The following is a 20,331-nucleotide window of genomic DNA, read 5'->3' as shown; positions in this document are numbered from 1 at the left end:
GCCACAACTACTGAGCCTGCACTCTAGAGCCCGAGAACCACAACTACTGAGCCCACGTGCCAAGAGTCCATGCTCTGCAACAAGAGAAGCCACCTCAATGAGAAGCCCGTGCACCACAAAGAAGAGTAGCCCTTGCTCGCCGCAACCAGAGAAAGCCCACACACAGCAACGAAGACCAAACGGTCAAAAAAATTGATTAATTAAAAAAAATTTTTTTTTAAAAAAGCAAGTTGTCTGTTTGGGGATTGCAATGTACTAAAGTACCCCCAAGTCTCTACAGTTTCAACATTGGACTTTCAAAAAAAATAAACTTATTGAGTCACTACTCTATGTATAAAATAGTCCTCATCCTCATAGAATTTACAGATTATAGGGTGAGGTGGCTGGGGTAGATAGCTGATCTTAAGTAATCTCACAACTTGTTATAAGGGCTTAAATGAAAAATATTATAAATGATTTATTTATAATAATAAGCAGGCCTGGTTTCATTAGGGGAAGTGGGGTCACTGGAATACAGACCACATTTCTAAGGATTGAGCATATAAATGAGACAGTGGTAAAATCAGAGTTAACAGGAATGAGAGTTGGGTAAGAGCTTTTCAGGGGGTGGGAACCACATGGGAAAAATACAAAAACTGTGGAATATTTTCAGAATTAATGAACAGCCAGTATAGTTGGAACCAAACAAGCCAGAGGACAATTGCCTCAGGATTGGAAAGGAGGTACACACTAGATGTTTGGGCTTTGTCATACATGCTAAAGGCCTTGGATTGTATTCTCAACTGCAACAGAAAACCATTTTTTGGATCTGATTTTTATAAGTTTATTCTAAATTTTTAAAAAGAATGCTTGCCCATGTTCCTAGAGACTTATCTAAAAATATGTTCACCACTATGTTTGTAAAAAAGTGGAAATGGAAAATAAACTCTAAACATTAATAGAATAGTAGTCAAATAAATCAGGGAACATCTGTATTAAAGAATACTGTATCAATTTTTAAGCCAAGATGGAGACATAGGAAGGTCCTGAACTCATCTCCTCCCATAGACACACCAAATCAACACCTACATATAAAGCAATTCTTCCTGAAGAACTGAAACCTGATTGAAAAGCCTCTGCACAACAAACTATAGAGGAACCACAAGAGATGGGTAGGAGAGACAGAAACACAGTATCAACAGGAACCCCACCCCTGATGTGGCGACCTGCAGTAGGAGAGAGATTCCTGAGGAACATGTGTATAGACTCACCTGTCCTGGGGCACAGCAATAGAAAAAAACGGCAGTTTAAAAGGCACCTAGATGATAGGTGAAGAAAAATCATTTATTAACCTTAGAGCATCTGCCAAATGGACTGCTAGAACTCTCTCCAGGGTCAGAGATGCCAGAGAGCACCATTTTCTTTGCTTTTTTGCTGCACCTTAATGTAATCAGGAACATAATCCAGGCACTCTAGCTGGCCTACCAAGGCCACCCCAGAATGTTCAGCTTCTTGGTCCATACCAGCTCCAACTATCCCCCAAGGTGGCCCCACTGCAGTGTGCCCTGGGGTCTCCTGACCTGTGCCTGCTCTAGTTCAAATTATGCCATTATGACAGCCCTAGGACAGCGTGCCCTGAGACTACCCCTCAGACCATGCCTACCTAGCTGTCGCACCAGGGGAACCCCAGAGTGGAACACCCCAGGACACCCTAGCCTGAACTCATTCCAACTCCACCTGACCTGTCAAAGTCACCTGCCACAAACTGTTTACATAAAGGATGTTCCTACCAAAGCTATACCTTCAAGACAGGGGGAGAGAGCTGTTTTGCCTGATTCATAGAAACAAACACAGAAAGTCAAACAAGATAAGAAGACAGGGGAGTATATTCCAAATGAAAGAACAAAATAAAACCCCTGGAAAAAAACAGTAAATTATTTACTTGTTAAAGAATTCAAAGTAGTGATCATAAATATACTTACTGAACCTGGAAGAAGAATAGAAGAACACAGTGAGAATTTTAATAAAGAGCTAGAAAATATAACAAAGAACCAATCTGAGCTGCAGAATACAAGAACTGAAATGAAAAGTACACTAGAGGGAATCAACAGCAGATTAGATGACACAGAAGAACAGATCAGTGAATTGGAAGACAGAATAGTAGTACTCACCCAATCATAACAGTAGAAAGAAAAAGGAATTTTAAAAAATATAAGGATAGTTTAAGAGATCTCTGAGAAAACATCAAGTTGACTAATATTTGCATAATAGGGGTCCCAGAAGGAGAAGAGAGAAAGGGACAGGAAATATATTTGAAGAAATAATGGCTGAAATCTTCCCTAACCTGGGGAAGGAAACAGATACATAGTCATATACAAGAGAACCCCCATAAGGCTGTCAGCTGATTTTTCAGAAAACTTTGCAGGCCAGAAGAAAGTGGCATGATATATTTTAAATGCTCAAAGAAAAAAGCTTACAACCAAGAATACTCTACCTGGTAAGGTTATCATTCAGAATTGGAGAGAGTTTCCCAGAGAAGCAAAAACTAAAGGAGTTCATCACCACTAAACTGGCTTTACAAGAAATGTTAAAGGGACTTCATTAAGTGGGAAAGAAAAGGCCATAACTAAGAGTAAGAAAATATATCAAAGAAAAAATTTCATTGGTAAAGGCAAATACATAGTAAAGGCAGTGGATTAGCCACTTAAAAAGCTATTCAATAGTATGAAGGTTAAAAGATAAAAGTAGTAAAATCAATTATAACCACAATAAGAAGTTAAGAGATATTACAAAATAAAGATGCAAGATATGACATCAAAAACACAAAATGGGGCTTCCCTGGTGGCGCAGTGGTTGAGAGTCCGCCTGCCGATGCAGGGGACACGGGTTCGTGCCCTGGTCCGGGAGGACACCACATGCCGTGGAGTGGCTGGGCCCGTGAGCCATGGCCGCTGAGCCTGTGCGTCCAGAGCCTGTGCTCCGCAGTGGGAGAGGCCACAACAGTGAGAGGCCCGCGGACCGCAAAAAAAAAAAAAAAAAAAAAAAAACCACAAAATGTTTTGGAGGCTGGTGGTAGTAAAAATGTAGTGCTTTTAGAATGTGTTTGAACTTAATGACCATCAGCTTAAAATAAAGTGCTATATGCAGGTCAATGTATATGAGCCTCATGGTAACCACAAACCAAAAGCCTACAATATATATACAAAAAATAAAGAGAAAGGACTCCAAACACAACAGTAAAGAAAAGCATCAAACCACAAGAGAAGAAGAAAGGAACAGAGAGAATGGTAAAAACAACCAGAAAACAATGAACAAAAGAGCAATAAGTACATACCTATCAATAATCACTTTAAATGTAAATTAACTAAATGCTCCAATAAAAAGATGCAGGGTGACTGAATGGATGAAAATGTCAGACTGATGTATATGCTGCCTACAAGAGACTCACTTCAGATCTGAAGACACGCAGAGACTGTAACTGAAGGGACTGAGAAAGATATTCCATAGCAAATGAGAAAGAAAAGAAAGTTGAGGTAGCAATACTCAGAGTAGATTTTAAAACAATGACTGTAACAAAAGACAAAAATGGCATTACATAATGATAAAGGGGTCAATCCAAGAAGAGGATATAACATTTGGAAATATTTATGCAACAAACATAGGAGCATCTCAATTAAAGTAAATATTAACATAAAGGGAGAAATTGACAGTATGATAGTAGAAAAATTTAATATCCCACTTACATCAGTGGAGAGATCATGCAAACAGAAAATCAATAAAGACATATCGGCCTTAAAAAAGTCATTAATCCAGATGGCCTTAATAAATATATACAGAACATTCCATCCCCAAACTGCAAAAATCACTTTCTTTTTAAGCGCACATGGAACATTCCCCAGGATAGATCAGGTTAGGTCACAAAACAAATTTAAGAAGACTGAAATCATATCAAGTATTGTTTCCAACCACAATGGTATGAAACTAAAAATCAATTACAAGGAGAAAACTGGAAAAACCACAAATACATCAAGGCTAAACAACATGTTACTAAACAACCAATAGGTCACTGAAGAAACCAAAGAGGAAATCAAAAATACCTGGAGACAAATGAAAATGAAAACACAGGACTAGAATAAATAGTCTTAAAATTGTATGGAACCACAAAAGACCCCAAATAGTCAAAGCAATTTTGAAAAAAGAAGAACAGAACTCTGATTTTAAAATATACTACAAAGCTATAATAATCAAAACATTATGGTACTGGCACAAAAACAAACACATAGATCAATGGAACATAAGAGCCCAGAAATGAACACATGTTTCTATTGCATGTTCAATTAATCTATGACAAAGGAGGCAAGAATATACAATGGGGAAAAGACAGTCTCTTCAATAAATGGTTTTGGGAAAACTGGATAGCTCCATGCAAAAAATGAAAATAGACTACTTTCTTACACTATATACAAAAATAAACTCAAAATGAATTAAAGACCTCTTAAATGTAAGACCTGAAACCATAAAGCTCCCAGAAGAATACACAGGCAGTACACTCTTTGACATTAGTCTTAGAAATATTTTTTTTTGATATGTCTCCTCAGGTAAGGGCAACAATAAATGGGACTAAATCAAACTAAAAAGCTTTTGCACATTGAAAGAAACCATCACCAAACAGAAAGGCAACCTACTGGAACAGGAGAAAATATTTGTAAATGATATGTCCATTAAGGGGTTAATATTCAAAATATGTAGAGAACTTATAAAACTCAACAGCAAAAAATTAAATAATTCAATTTAAAAATGGGCAAATTACCTGACTAGATATTTTTCCAAAGATGACATATGGATGGCCAAGAGGCACATGAAAAGATGCTCAGTATATCAGCAAGGAGATGCAAATTGAAACAACAATGAGATACCACTTCACACCTGTCAGAATGGCTATCATCAAAAAGACAAGAAATAACAAGTGTTGGCAAGAATATGGAGAAAAGGGAAGTCTCCTGCACCAGTGGGATTGTAAAGTAGTACAAACAGTATGGAGGTTCCCCCCACAAAAAAAATTAGAAGTAAAACTACCATATAATCCAAAAATTCTACTTCTGAGTATTTATCTAAAGATAACAAAAATACTAATTTGAAAAGATATATACACCCCAATATTCACTGCAGCTGTATTAACAATAGCCGAGATATGGAACCTATGTCCATCTATAGATGAATGAATAAAGTTGTGAAAACATAGATGGACCTATAAAGTATTATGCCAAGTGAAATAAGTTAGACAGAGAAAGCCAAATACCATACGATTTCACTTATATGTGGAATCTAAAAAACAAAGCCAATGAACAAACAACAAAACAAACATATTCATAAGTACAGGGAACAAACTAGCAGTTGCCAGAGGGGAGGGGCTGGGGGATGAATAAAATAGGTGAAGGGGACTAAGAGGTATAAACTTTCAGTTACAAAATAAGTCAGAGGAATGTAATGTAAAGCATAGGAAATATAGTAATAATACTGTAAATAACTGTGTATGGTAAAAGATGGTAACAACTTATTGTGGTGATCATTTTGTAATGTATAAAAATATAGAATCACTATGTTGTACATCTGAAACTAATATTGTAAGTCAATTATAATTTGATAAATAAAGTTTAAGAATAAGGCAGATAAAACCAGATCAAAACAATGGATTGTTGAACATAAATATTAACATATAAGCTCCCATATAATCTAATACATATATCTCTGCATAAAACACATATATCATATTTTTAACTGAAGTAACTTTGGAGAGAAAGGGGCAGTCAGAGATGGAGAATAAAGGAAGGACTTTCATGTTTCATAATATTTACTTGCTTTAAGCATTTATGATAAAATACATTCAGATGTTATCTGGTTAATAAAAACAGGATTGGAAAAATTAAGAAAACAGATTAACAAATTAAAATTCTTGGAATACTTAGTTTATGTAATAGGGGGAAAGATGATAGTTATTCAATATTGATGCTGGAGGAGAGAGAAGTGAACAGATTTTGGATATACTATAGAAATTGAATCAAGCAACAGAACCAATAGATGGATTAGCTGTATAAGATAGAAATATCTAGAATACACCTATTTTCCAGGAATTAAAACAAAGTGGTTAGAGACACTATAAAATAAGATTGTGGGGACACTGGAACAGGACTAATTTGGAGAAGAAGATAGTGTACCATTTCTGTAACTGTTACGTTGAGATACCTGTTTATTCATGCCAGGGGAAACATCAAGGAGGAAAGAACTTCAGCAGAGAGGCCTGTTCAGCTGTGAAGAAAATAAGGAAGGCTGAATTTTGAAAGTCCCTGACCTATATTATATACCAAGTACACCATTTTGCTGTTGTCATTTGAATTTTTATCACTATTGTCATTTCATCATTAACATCACTAGTGTCAACACAAATAGCATTTCCTTCCTTGAACTTATATACAGGTGTGTGCGCACGCGTGTGTGTGTGTGTGTGTGTGAGTGAGTGAGTGAGAGTGAGAGAGTGAGAGAGTGAGAGTGAGAGAGAGAGAGAGAGAGAGAGAGAGAGAGAGAGAGAGAGAGAATGGGATTAGCCATCTAGAAATTCCATTAGCTTAACACTAGAAACCATCTGGCTATAAAGAAATATAGTCATGTTGGTTACTCAAAGAACAGCCAAACACTTTAAGAAAATAAAAGTTGAAATAAAAATAAAAGCCAACAATTGTAATACATTCCTATTATTTATATGTGAGGAGATTAACCCTTTAACTTTTTTTTTTTTACTTTCTGTATGACCATCTAGAGCAGTGGTTCCCATTGTATGGTCCCCAGACCAGCGACATTTGTATCACCTGGGAATTTATTTGAAATGCAAATTATTAAAACTCATACCTGACTCAGTGAATCAGAAGTCTGGGAAGGGGGCCCTGCAATCTATGTTCTAAGAAGTGCCTTCATGTGAATCTGAGTACCTTCTCTCAAGTTTGGTTTAGATAAAATTTTACCACATCTGTACCTTGTTTACATAGAGCACTGGGAGTATTTGCCAACAGTCTGATGATAAAGTCATAGAGTTGGATGTGAGAGAATTAAAAGCCAAGAAGCTATTTCATTTAAGTTTAGGCAGAAGTTAACTTTCATTCTGTACATGAATTTTGATTGGCACTGACTCTGACCTTTTGGAAATATGAAGTTCCTAGTACAAATACTTTTAATCTAATACAGATTTTTGACCTCATCATTGACAGAAGGTTGGCATTTCTGATATACAGAGACAAGACTATCTGACCTTTTTGCATTACAATGATTGTCATGATTGGCAGGGCTTGGCCTCTCTTTTGAAGAGTTGTGGCACTTGGCACCCTCAAATCATATAAAGAACCTCCATCCTGTCCTCTAAAGCCTGAGTATGACAGATTGTCCCATCTGGTGATATCCTAAAATGCTGTTGTTTCAATGACTCCGGGGTTGACTCTCAGCTTCCTGATGATGACAGTGTATAGGTTGGCAGCTGCCATTCTGATGTCTGTAGATTGCATTGATACTGCTTTGACAGCCAAGACCTTTGCTTGAGCAGCAGTGTGAGTTGATTTCAACTCAGCAAAGAGATAACTTTGGAATCCTTCATTTAGACTGCATACCTCATGGCAGACTGCTGGGAAAATAGGACAGGCAGAAGGCAGTGCAGGAGATAATACTTTCTTCATTTGTGAAATCCAAATAGGTTAGAAGGTAATGTTTTTATCTAACCTAAACCACTTTTTCCATCAAAAAATTATATATATTTAATATTTTTGAAGGACTAGGTGGTATAAGTTAGATAAATGTGTAAATAATCATTGTTTCTTTAGCCAAGCATATCACAAGGCACAAGAGGAAGTGAAGTGACACAAAGAAAAATAAGATTCATCCTTGGATGCATACAATCTATTTGGCAAAAGATATACATAAATTCACATCTAAAGAGGCAGCTTATACTTAGCTCCAGATTATTATGAGAATGACCAAATATTCCCATTTTACAGCATGAGAAGAGAGGAAATTTGCTTTTCTTTCTCCTTTTTGTTGTATTTGTGCCCCCCAAAGGATTGGATGATGCCCACCCACATTGGTGAGGGTGGTTCTTTTTATTCAGTCTACTGCATCAAATGTTAATCTCCTTCAGAAATGTCCTCACAGATGCACCCAGAAAAAATGTTTGATCAGCTATGTAAGCCTCCCTTAGGTCAGTCAAATTGACATATAAAATTAACCATCACAGTAATCAACTCTACAAATTATGCTTGTAGTTGAATATTCCATCTCTCCACCAGAAAAGCTACTTCAGGACAGGGACCATTCTTTTTCCATTTATTAAATATGTTTTGGAATTCCACCTATGTATCAAGACCTTTTGAATGTGCTGAAAAAATAGTGTTGAATAAAGTAACTGTCATGTAGCCTACATGATCAATAGCTCATCTTTCCTCTGGCACCTATTATCATGCCTTGCAAATCAAAGATCTATAAACACTTGAAAATAATAGTGAAGATTAGGAAAGATTTGAGCAAGAAAATGAGAAAAATAGAAACAGGAGACCAATGATATTGTCAGCTATTTGAATATTGAAAGAACCATTACTTGTGCAGAAATAAAGCACTCCTTTGAAGTAAATTAAAAAAAAAAACTTTCTACCATCTTTTATAACTAAATTATCAAGGTCAGGGAAGTTTCACATACAAAAATGGATATGTAATGATATTCACTTTTTAGAGACTTTTAGAAAATAAGTGATTACTGTAGGTTGTAGATACATCCTGTATCTATGGATGTAGCCACTAGTTTCACCTCCATTTAGGGGATATAAATTAGCTTTCTAAAATCCTAAAGTGATTTGTTCAATATTGAGCCTAGTTAATGACAAGGATCTCTAAAGAATGTGAGACTTTTGCCTGGACTTAAGTTCCTGATGTAAATACTTGGGCATTTTTTATTATAAAATGAAATTATAGCCATTTCCAATCCTAAATAATTTGGGCCAAATATATTTTACATGTGATATTTATGACTCATGTACCCTATTCTGTAAAACTTCCCCTAAAGACTCATTAAATGTGTTTTATGTGAATTTTTCCCAGCCTTGCACTTTCATTAACTGGAAGGAAGAGAATAGAGCCTGCTTATAATGCCACCAGACCCATGCCAAAGCCCTCCCTTGACGGATGTCTTCCTAATGAATTATATATATTGTAAACAAGTAGTACGTGCCAGCCCAAGGTTTTCATTAATTTTTCATTAATGAAATGCACCACTTAGCTTGTTTGACATTTAAGTGAGCCACATAAATTTAAACTAGAGGCCACCATAAAGAAAGCACTTGCAAGTGTCACTGAAGGAACAAGCTAGCAGCTGCTCCACCTCTTAAATCAAATCCTGCCCCAAATCATGTTCAAGTTTACCATCACCAGATTAATAGAATATGTAACAAGTAAATGATACTATAATTACCTGCTAATGACTGATTTGAAATTGAGTGTGCCATGCTATTATTAAAGAATGCTGTATGTTTTTAATAATTTCTACTTCAGTTTTCGTTCCCTCATGGACAACTTAGAAATCAGATGTCTGGCAGATATCTTGGTTCTGAAGGATATAGGGTGTATATTTAAGTCCCTTCCCACTCCCCAATATATAGCATCTACCATGTGCTTCAGGTTTCCAAAAAAGAACTCTGAATTAAGGCAATGTGGCAGAAAAATACTCTAGAATTATGGTTAAAAATACACTAACAACAGGAAATCCAAATGCTCACATGATCCAAAAAGCCCAAAGATGTCATACAAGAAAATTCCCAGAAATGTGAAATATAGCTGTACTTTAAAATATGTTTTTGAAAAAGAACCCTCTTTCCTTCTGCTCTTGATTAACATACAGGTCCAGCTCACTCAAAGCATATCAATTCTAGAGCAACACATATAACTCTAGACTCTTCAAACTGATACAGATGCAGCTGCTATCTTACCTGATCAGGATTGGCTTGGAATCCAGGTAGAGCTGAATTTACAGGGGAAGTTACATCTATCTAGAGTTCTTTGAAGTTGAAGAAGGTAGAGGCCAACAGAAAATCATTTTTTTCTCCCCATCCACATAAAATAAAAGCAAAACTATAAAGAATATCATGAGCACACCTTATGCTGGTCAGGAGGTGGGGCACATTTTTAATTGCAAAAACATTTATTATGCTGTACCCAATACCATGTTAGGCACAGAGAACATATAGGAGTATATGAACTGCTCCTACATTCAAAGATCTCATTTTAGTGGTGGATATAGACATGTAATCAGACCGTATTCATATAACCAGGTAGTGCAGTAAGAATACGGTATTCTTAGACTGTTTCCTCCCACCATAAAGTCCTCTCAGACACAAAATATTGCCAAACTTTGCTCTCAAATGCAGCAGCACATTTATGAATGAAAAATTTAGTAACAAATAGAGGGAACTAAGAACAAATAATCCTTGTCTAAAAGGAGCATGCATCTCTTGCAATTCTGTTGTAAGCACTCTGGTTGGACCATAGAGCCTTCTCTGGTTATAATTTGACCATGAATTTTCTATTGCCAAGCATGTTTCTCTCTTCTGGTGGTCCTCCTGGGGTTCATTTATTTCCTTCCCTCTTTCAATCTGTCACCATTCCCTTTTGTACCTAGAGTTTATTACTTCACATCAGCCCACTCCTCTGCAATACTGCTTCAGAGGGATCACCATTTCCCCAGCCTCTCCTTCCCTTGATATTCCTCAGAAGAACAACACAAAAGATTTGCTTCTGAGAGTAGCTCTGCTAATCATTTAGTGAGGCAGACTAAATAATAACAATAAACTTGCCTCAGAGCAACGTTAAGGAGAGAAGAAAACAGCCCAAAACAAATCTGTACTGGTGATCCTCACTTGAAGAAAATGGGGAGGAGATTAAAATACAGAGCTTAGAACAAGACTTATTAAAACTTCAAACATCTTTGTATCACCTATTATTGTTCTCACTTCATACAGCTCATTCTGATGCCTCTCTTTCAAATGAGAAAAAAACTCAGCTTCTAGCCTGTGAGGGTTCTTTCCAATCACCTCACCTCTTACCCTACTAACTTAGTTAAAACAGCATGTGTGTTTGTGTAATTACTTCCTCTTTTCTGTTGGCCAAGTCTTTGACACTGAATACCCCAATATCCTTTAGTTTTTATATTTCTCAAGGCCAAGTTCATTAAAGATGTACCCTGCTTCAAAACTTTCTCCAGGTCCTGAAGACACCTTCCTCCTAGAAAGCCATTTCCACCCCATCACGCAACAGACATGCAAGTCATTAGGACATGGGGAAGAAATAGAGAGTGGGAAAAAATTGAAATATATCCAATTTACATATTATTATTTTCATCTGGAGAACTATAAGTCAGACGGGATCCACCTCCTTTCCCCATAACTCTCCTCATCCTCTGATCAATTATAGGATTATGTAATTCATGTAATAGTTAAATAATGAACAGATATGCTTGTTACACATATGTATTTAAATTACCAGCTTATGATGACAAAAGCCTAAGATACCAACACAGTGGCTAAGGAGATTTCCTTTCTCAGTGTCTTCAGCCATTCTGAATAACAGTATATAGCAACTTGAAGATATCCTCATCCAATAATTTTAAAAATCCCTCCAGAATTTATCAATAAAAACTTGAACAAAAAGAAATGGAAGAAGGGCCAACTAAAAGGTCATGAAAGTGAAGGCTTATTGTTGACACAATAAATAGTATTTTCACTACATGGCTTCTAAACACAATTAGAAAGAAAACAAAAGTAGTGGAATGTGAAGTTCAAAATATTATCTTTATTGATGATTAAAAGTAGAGGTTTTGGTTTAGTGTTAAAGTTGACATCTAAGTGACGTGCTACATGAATCTCCCACCCAGTGAAGGCCATACCACAACCCCATAAAATACCTCAAAATTGGGAGCAAAATAAAATAGCTGTTTTAAGTTACTATGTTTGGGGTTAATCTGTGTGACACAGTAATGATAATAGGTATAACACCTAATGAATGACAGAGGACTGAAGAATGGTATAAGGATAGGAGGATGGCAGAAATAAAACAAACAATAGAAAAGGAAGAGGAGAAAGACTGCTTGTTGTTTTGGTTTACAAAAATTCAATTCCATTGATTTGAATGCATTTCATTTCTGGTTCTAACTCATTTCTCTGATAAATACATTTCTCTAGTTATACGTATTTATGTGCAAACCACTCTTGATGTGATAAAGACCAAGAGACTCCCCCCAAAATCTTCTCTTGCTATATATTTTTTTAAAAATTCCTATCACAGTCTTCCCTGGTGGCGCAGTGGTTGAGAGTCAGCCTGCCGATGCAGGGGACACGGGTTCGTGCCCCGGTCTGGGAAGATCCCACATGCCACAGAGCGGCTGGGCCTGTGAGCCATGGCCTCTGAGCCTGCACGTCTGGAGCCTGTGCTCCGCAACAGGAGAGGCCACAACAGTGAGAGGCCTGCGTACCGCAAAAAAAAAAAAAAAAAAAAAATTCCTATCATTACAAAAACTAAGACTAGGCAAAGATGATTAACAGGACAAGTACACTGTCTAGCTCATTTGTGCAGAGGAGAATCTCTAATGCCCAGCTCTTAAATGTTTCCCTCATGTTAGATAATTCCCCTGCTTGCTGTCAAAAGACCTGTAGATTCGTTACAGTGAAAAATAGTAAAAAGGAATTTCCTTTGTAAACCAATTAAACTTCGAAATTCAGTTTTTCTAAAAAAAATAACACATTCTAAAAAATAACAAAAAAACCTTATGCTTTTCTTCTCTACTCCCTATATGTCTATCTGGTTTCCCATCTTGATGGCCTACCTAGACTAATGTCCTCATTCCCAGTGAAAGATGTCATCCCTATCTAGCTCCATATCAAATAAAAGGGAAAGGGAATTTTATATCCCTGCTTTCCCATCACGCAAATAAATTAAGAAAACTTAATTACTTCTTAAATATGTATTGAATCCCTTCTTGCTATCATTGCCATTATGGTCTTCCTCTAGGCCCTCATTATCTTTCCATGGCTTCATCTAAGTGCCTCCTCAAAGCTTCTGTTCTCAAACTATGCATGGTCATCCTCTCTGCTTACCAGCACAGGGCTCTTCTAAAATACAAATATGACCATTTCAGTCCCCTGCTTAAAAGTGTTTAATGACTCTCAGTAACTATAGGATAAACACAGGGTTACTTGATATTATCTTCATGATTCTGCTCCTATCTACATTATCCCATTTTTTATCTTAGCACTTGTTATAGGATATACATGTACTTCCTGTTCAAGATACATTAAATAGCTTAGAATTGTCCAAAGTTCCATATATTCTACATCCCAAATAGAAGTCCCCTACCTGCCTCCAATTATCATTTACCTTGAAACCTTATTTTGTCCCAAACTATGACAGAAGATATTTTCTATAAAGAGCTCCCTAACACTTCAAGATAGATTCAATCACTTCTTCTATGAGTTGTGCCCCACTAGTGAATCACAAATTAGGATAAGAATGTATATGATAGGGTAGGGTAGGATAGGACAGAAAATAGTTTATCACATATAGTAAAGATAATACTGCACTAGCAAATTCTTCTCACACACTCAGAAGAGGAATGTGTATGCATGTGTTTTCATGTATATGTGCACGTACTATGTCACATACTGGAAAATAATGTATAAAGGATTTCTTGCTGAGGGCCATGGTTTAAAAAAATTGAAAATAATTATACTAAACTATAAGCACATTGAAGCCAGAGACTAATCTAATAATTAAAATTAAACGATATCATCTGCTTAGAAACAGGTTCTGGCCTTTCTGCTATAAATATACTTGTTAATCTTTTGACCACCACCCTGCAAAATAGATACTATCATCCCTATCTTACAAATGAGGATGCACATTTATACTCTATTTTTGGTTTACAAATTTAGTTCCAGTGATTTGGATGCACATCATTTTTTGTACCATATATTTTGGTAAGTACATTAGGACATTTTTTTACAGTCACACACATCATATGCAAATCATTTGATATGTTAAAGACCAAAGGATTATTCTGTGGAGAAGTAAAATTGAAAGTTATATCAAATCTATTTGGCCCCCCAAATCTATACTTTTTCTATTACTGTATACTACCTCTACTAAGGTTAGATGACCCTGTTGGATTCCCAGCACCTGACACACTCATTCAATCAGAGCTCAATGAAATTACATTAAGATTCCATGTGCATCATGGTAGTTTTACAAACTAGGAATAAGTAAGTTACTAAGGCACATTTCTTGCCCTCTGAAAGGTCTACACTAATAAAAAGACAGTAATACAAATATATGTCCAAAAATATGCAACAGCCAAAAATATGGAAAATGGCCTCTTTGCAAAGAGGCACAGCGAGAAACACATGGGCATTCAAAACCATTAAAAGTGCTGGCTTTGGCTACTAATAAGCACTATTTTATCATTATTTTTTAAACCTACATACCTATGTTTATTTTTATTAGGGATTATTCAAGCATAACAAAATGTATAGAGACTAGTAATAAAGGATGGTACCTACTGGTCAACATTATCAAATTCACACACTTCACCATCCTCTCTTTAGGTACTTTCATTGCAATAATAAATAGGTAGATTTGCAGCCCAGCATATTAGGTTTTTGTACAATTTCAGTTATTTTCCTTCCCTAAGGAAACCACTACACTAACTTGATATACAGTATACCACTACACTTTTTATTGTATTTGGTATTATTCTTTCATTAGCAAAGGTTTTTTTATTTCATTTTAAAAAGCTATGCATAGGCAGAATCATATCGTGTGTCATTTACAATTGGTTTTTTTTTAACATCTTTATTGAAGTATAATTAATAAGCACTATGTTAAAAAGCCCTGTCAAATTGGAAAATGAGCCACGGTCTTTCTTTACCTTTATAACTCATTAACACCAAGTACAGGCAAGTTTCCAAATATATTTTCTTGTTTTGTTTGACAGTCTTATCTCAAGTGTAGGCAATTTCAAGTTTGTTTTGGCAATAACTTTTAAAAAATATGTTGACATTTCAGTTGGTTGTGAATTATGTTTACTATTTTACCACATTTGGTAAGGTCTTGTCATTTTCCTGATATTAATTATATCAACCTAACCACTGCTGTAAGAACAGGCTTAATCTTACATTTAATATATTAATACATAGGCATATAAAAGCATAAATAGATATGACTAGTAAAATATAGATGTAGATGAAAAAATATGCCCCTCCCTGGCGTAAAGACCCGAACAGAGAGATGCCCACTTCTAATTCAGACTAAAGGGAGGAGAAGCTAAATTTTGCACACCTGAGAGTACAGCTATTAGAATCAAGTTGCCCCATCTGGCTTAATGTTGAAGCTCCTTGCCTTTTTCTCTAGTGGCTACATGACTGTTTTACATAATCATTTATGTCTTCAGTTTCCTTAACTGTAAGGTAGAGATATTAATCTACCTCCTAGGACTGTTCTGAGGATTAAAGGAAATAGGATAAAGATTGTAAGAGACCTGGCACTCATCAGAACACAAATAACATCTTCTGATAAGATATGATAATTTAGTAGGTGGGGAGAAGTGGTTAGGATTTCATTTTGCAGAAGGATTTGATGAGAAATTCTACTGTAAACCCTTTAAGGTTTGAGAACTGTGTCTGTTCAGCACTTTATTCTCAGCAACTGGCAGAATATCTGGCAGATAAAAAGTTTAATAAATGTTTTGGAATGAATGAAAAGATGAGAATAATACAGCACAGCTGATCACTGCTCCTGAGGACTAACACTCAATTATTTGGAGTAAATAGTAACTCTCCCCGTAATACCAGCTCCTGTTCCCCATCAATCCCACTCCCAAGCGATACGTAAATGTTAGGTAACACATGGCAGAGACTGATCCAAGCAATACGTAAATGTTAGGTCACACATGGCAGAGACTGATCCAAGCAATATGTAAATGTTAGGTCACACATGGCAGAGATTGATGCCAACAAGCTTGATTTCAGTGGAGGAGAAAGTGGCAGTGAAGGATGGAGGTGAATACAGCATAAATTATTTTCTAGTCTCATACACACTGCTCATCTCCATTCTCCCCTCCCCCCCTGCAACCCTGTCCCTCATCTTACTGTTTGTTCTTCTAAAATTTCTAGTCCAGGCCTCTCATGAATCAAGAGGAAATCAAACACAAATGCTACTATTGGAGACAATGCAGGAAAATGAGAACATATTACTCTGCTCTGTTACTTAATATATAATGAAGTTTAACACAATGGGAGAGCATGGCCACATCTGCCCCCCACAACAAGCAATTTTATTTCCAGGAATATGAGAGAAGTTGATGTGCACCTTCAGGCCAACAATGAGAGATCTCGCAAGGCAAGGAGAGGCCCCGGTTTCCTTCTGAGATCTAATGTCAGAATATGGTCTTATTATCATTGGTATAGGTCCTGTCACCCAGTTCTCTAAGTTAGCGTAGCCAGAAAAAAACATGGCATTAATATATATGTGTATATATATATATATATATATACATACCTCTGTTTTCATATACACTGCACAGAAATATAAAATTAAAACATTCAAATGTAGAGGTATAATAAATTTCAGTAAATAAAAATGTACAAAGTTGAACTTCAATAGTCACTCCCACGCTTAGAACAAAAATAAGTTAGACACACAGTAAATTTAGCCCAGAGGAGACAGGATGCAACATTTGCTTATCTGAGGCAAACATATCCTGGCACTGGAAATAATTCAGCTAGAATAGTTAATGAATAGGTGGGAGCCCCCCCTAGATATACAGGGAGTGTGCCTGCTCCTTAAGCTTTTCCTCTAGGCAGTTTTTTGTGAGCACTCACCAAATCTTTGGCAAGAATATTAAGAAAGCGTTTCCTTATGAGAATAAGGAAAACAGCAGGCACTGCAGGAGACAAAAGAAACCCCAACCTGGACCCTCCTCCGCTACGCTATCTTCTCTGTAGAACAAAAGACTTAATCTGAGGAGCAGTGCATTAACAATACTGTCACCCTTAGGCACTAATGAAAACACATTGCAGGTAGGGAAAGGAAACTGTGACAGCATGGAGGAAGGCCAGGAATACAGACTAGTCCAGAAATCTGGAAAGCAGGCAGGACCTCTGAGAAGCTCATTTCCCAAAGATGTAAGGTCACAGTGCTTACCTGAAATGGATGTTTAAATAACAGAAAATTCTTCACCTGAAACGCCCAGCATCAGGCTAACAAATATCAAGTAAAACTGAAATACTGCTGGAAGAATTGTAAGAACATAGGAACATATCCTTTCTAAGGTCAAGCACAAAGAAAAGACCTAAAGTAGAGGATGTAGTAGCCACTGAGTAAAGTCCTCTGACAAACCAGCTCATCCTAAGCACAAGGTATCCTAGAGGAATCTGAAGCCTGTGGTACACTGAGTTTATTCACAGCACTAGTCAAACTTAAATCCAGCACAATTCTGAACTCTATTAGTCCAAATCTTGAAACTAAAGGCCAAGTAGAAGAAAGGACATGCTCATTTCTAAGAATAAGAAACTACCTCTTTTTTCCTAAATTTATTGAGGGATAATTAATAAATATAATTATATACATTTAAAGTATATGACAGTGATTTGATACACATACATGACAGAATTCAAAATACATAAGATATATGAGAAATTTTAATAGAAATATAGAAACTATAAGAAATAATCAAACGTTGGGGGCAGGAACACTATAATAGATAAAGAATGCATTCACAGGTTTCATCAGTAGCCTTGACACAGTTGAGAGAAGGATCAGTGAACTGGAGGATAGGTCAATAGAAATTTCCCAAACTGAAACACAGAGAAGGGGAGGGGAGGAGGGTAACAGGGGAAGAACAGAGCATTCAAAAGATGTGGGACAATATCAAATGTTCTAACAACATATGTATAATTTGAATCTCAAAGGAAGAGAAAAATAAGGCAGACTAAATATTTATAGAGTTAATGCCTGAGAATTTTCCAAAATTAATGACAGACAAGTAACAGATTCAAGAAACACCAAGCAAGATAAATACCAAGAAAGACAACCACAATCACCTATTCAAACTGCTATCCCATATTCAAACTGCTAAAATACACACACACACACACACACTCTCTCTCTCTCCTTCACACACTTTATACACAAAGCAGGTAAGGATTACAACAGACGCTTTAACAGAAACCATGTAAGCCAAAAGTTAATCAAGTGACATCTTTACAGTGCTGAAAGAAAAAAAACAGTAAAACTAAATCCAGAAATATATAACGTATTCTTTAAATGAAGAAACAAAACTGTTTTTCAGACAAATAAACAGAGCATTTATGGCCAGCAAACCTACACTATAAGAAATGCTGAAGGGGTAAAGGAAGTTCTGAGGCAGAAAGAATACGGGGCCAGGCATAAACTTGGATGTACACAAAGATTTGAAGAGTTCCAGAAATGTGCTAACTAAAGTTTTCTTTCATCAATATCTCCCTCAGGCATATCAGTGCAAAAATTCCTCAACAAAGTATTAGCATATCAAATCCAACAATATCTAAAAAGGATAATATGTCACAATTGCATGGGATTTATTCACAAGGTTGATCCAACATTGGAAAATTGATCCTTATGTGTCTGTTAAAACCCATAGACATTTACAGCACAAATAATGAACCTCAAGGAATATTTGATGTCTTTCAACTGGTAAACAGATAGGTAAACTGTCATACTATGGACTGCTATTCAAGGAAGTAAACAAAGGAACAAACTATTGGTTCAAATAATATGAATTCCAAATACATTTTGTTGTGAAACACTATATAATGTATATGATTTTATTTATATGACATTCCAGAAGGCAAAACTATAGGGACAGAGTACAGATCAGTGGTTGCCAGGAACTGGGCATGAGGGATGGGGTTGATTACAAAACGGCAGTAGGGGATTTCTTTGGGTGCCAAAGTTGCTTTCTATCTTAACTGTGGTGGTGGATACACAAATCTATCAATTTGTCAAAATCCATGGAATTATATGCCACAAAGTGAATTTTATTGAATGTTAAGTTTTTTTAGTGCATAAACCTACGACTGGAAAATCCTTGAATTCCTTCACAGATCTTAGAAACTACTGTAAAATAATCTTTATTGAAGAGCATATTTAAAACAAATTCCATACTCTCATTTGGCCATAGTGTCCAATTATGTATGGTAAAGGATAAGAGTACTTAAAAGAGAGAAATCATTTCAGAAAACAAGGAATTCAGGGTCAAGATCTCCATGACTCATCTAAGTACAAATTTTAAATGGGCCTATATTGTTGAGTCTGAAATCAATCTGTTTTTAGTGAATGATTTTGACTTTGCATGCTGGTCATGAACATGTTTTGTGTTAGTCTGTCAGAAGTGCAAACTGAGTAAATTCTGGGAGTAAGTATGATTTCATTTTCTTTTAGTGCTGTATATTATACTTCAACTGCCAATTATTTTAGAAAAATTTCAGGTAAGGTATATGTGAGTTGATTATGCATGGGAAAATATCATTATCATAAAAATAGCACCAGTGTTATTCCTATTACTTGTTGATCCTTAATCTGTATTTACAATGATAAACATAATGGCAATTAAACTAAGAAAAATTAAGTTTACTATATTCAAGCTGTATGCAATTTTTCAAAACAATAGAATCAACTTTCTATACCATAACATGTAATTTAAAAATCTAAGAGTATTTACTAGTGCTGTGGAAGAGGGGAGAGAATTAGATATTACTTTAAAGTTGGTGCGAGTTTTTCTATAAATTATTACCACTGTTATGGTAAGATAATCTTTCATTTTCTATATCTAAATAAAAGCAAACATGAAGATGTATGGTTACAGTTTGCTTAATTTTAAGACATTTATGAACTATATGATCAGAATAACGAAAACATTAAAATAGGAAAATGATCATATATCTTTTTTAGAATAAACCCTAGATGTTTAGAAATGCAATTACAAATATTATAAATATAATAGACCTAAAGTTTCTAAATCTAAATGCATCAAAATGGAGTCCATGAGAAGAAAATTTATAAAGTTCTACAGTGAACACTAATAAAAAATCAAGATAATGAATGTTTGAACTTTTATACTATGTGCCTAGTCCCATCTGCTGATATAAACATGATCATCTGTCTTAGTTCAGGCTACTATAACAAAAATATCAAAGACTGGGGGGCTTAAACAATAGGAATTTATCATAGTTCTAGAGGCTGAGA

This window comes from Mesoplodon mirus, assembly GCF_964341445.2.
Source record: "Mesoplodon mirus genome assembly, chromosome: 4".
Classification (NCBI taxonomy): Eukaryota; Metazoa; Chordata; class Mammalia; order Artiodactyla; family Ziphiidae; genus Mesoplodon; species Mesoplodon mirus.
This window is presented reverse-complemented; position numbering follows the sequence as displayed.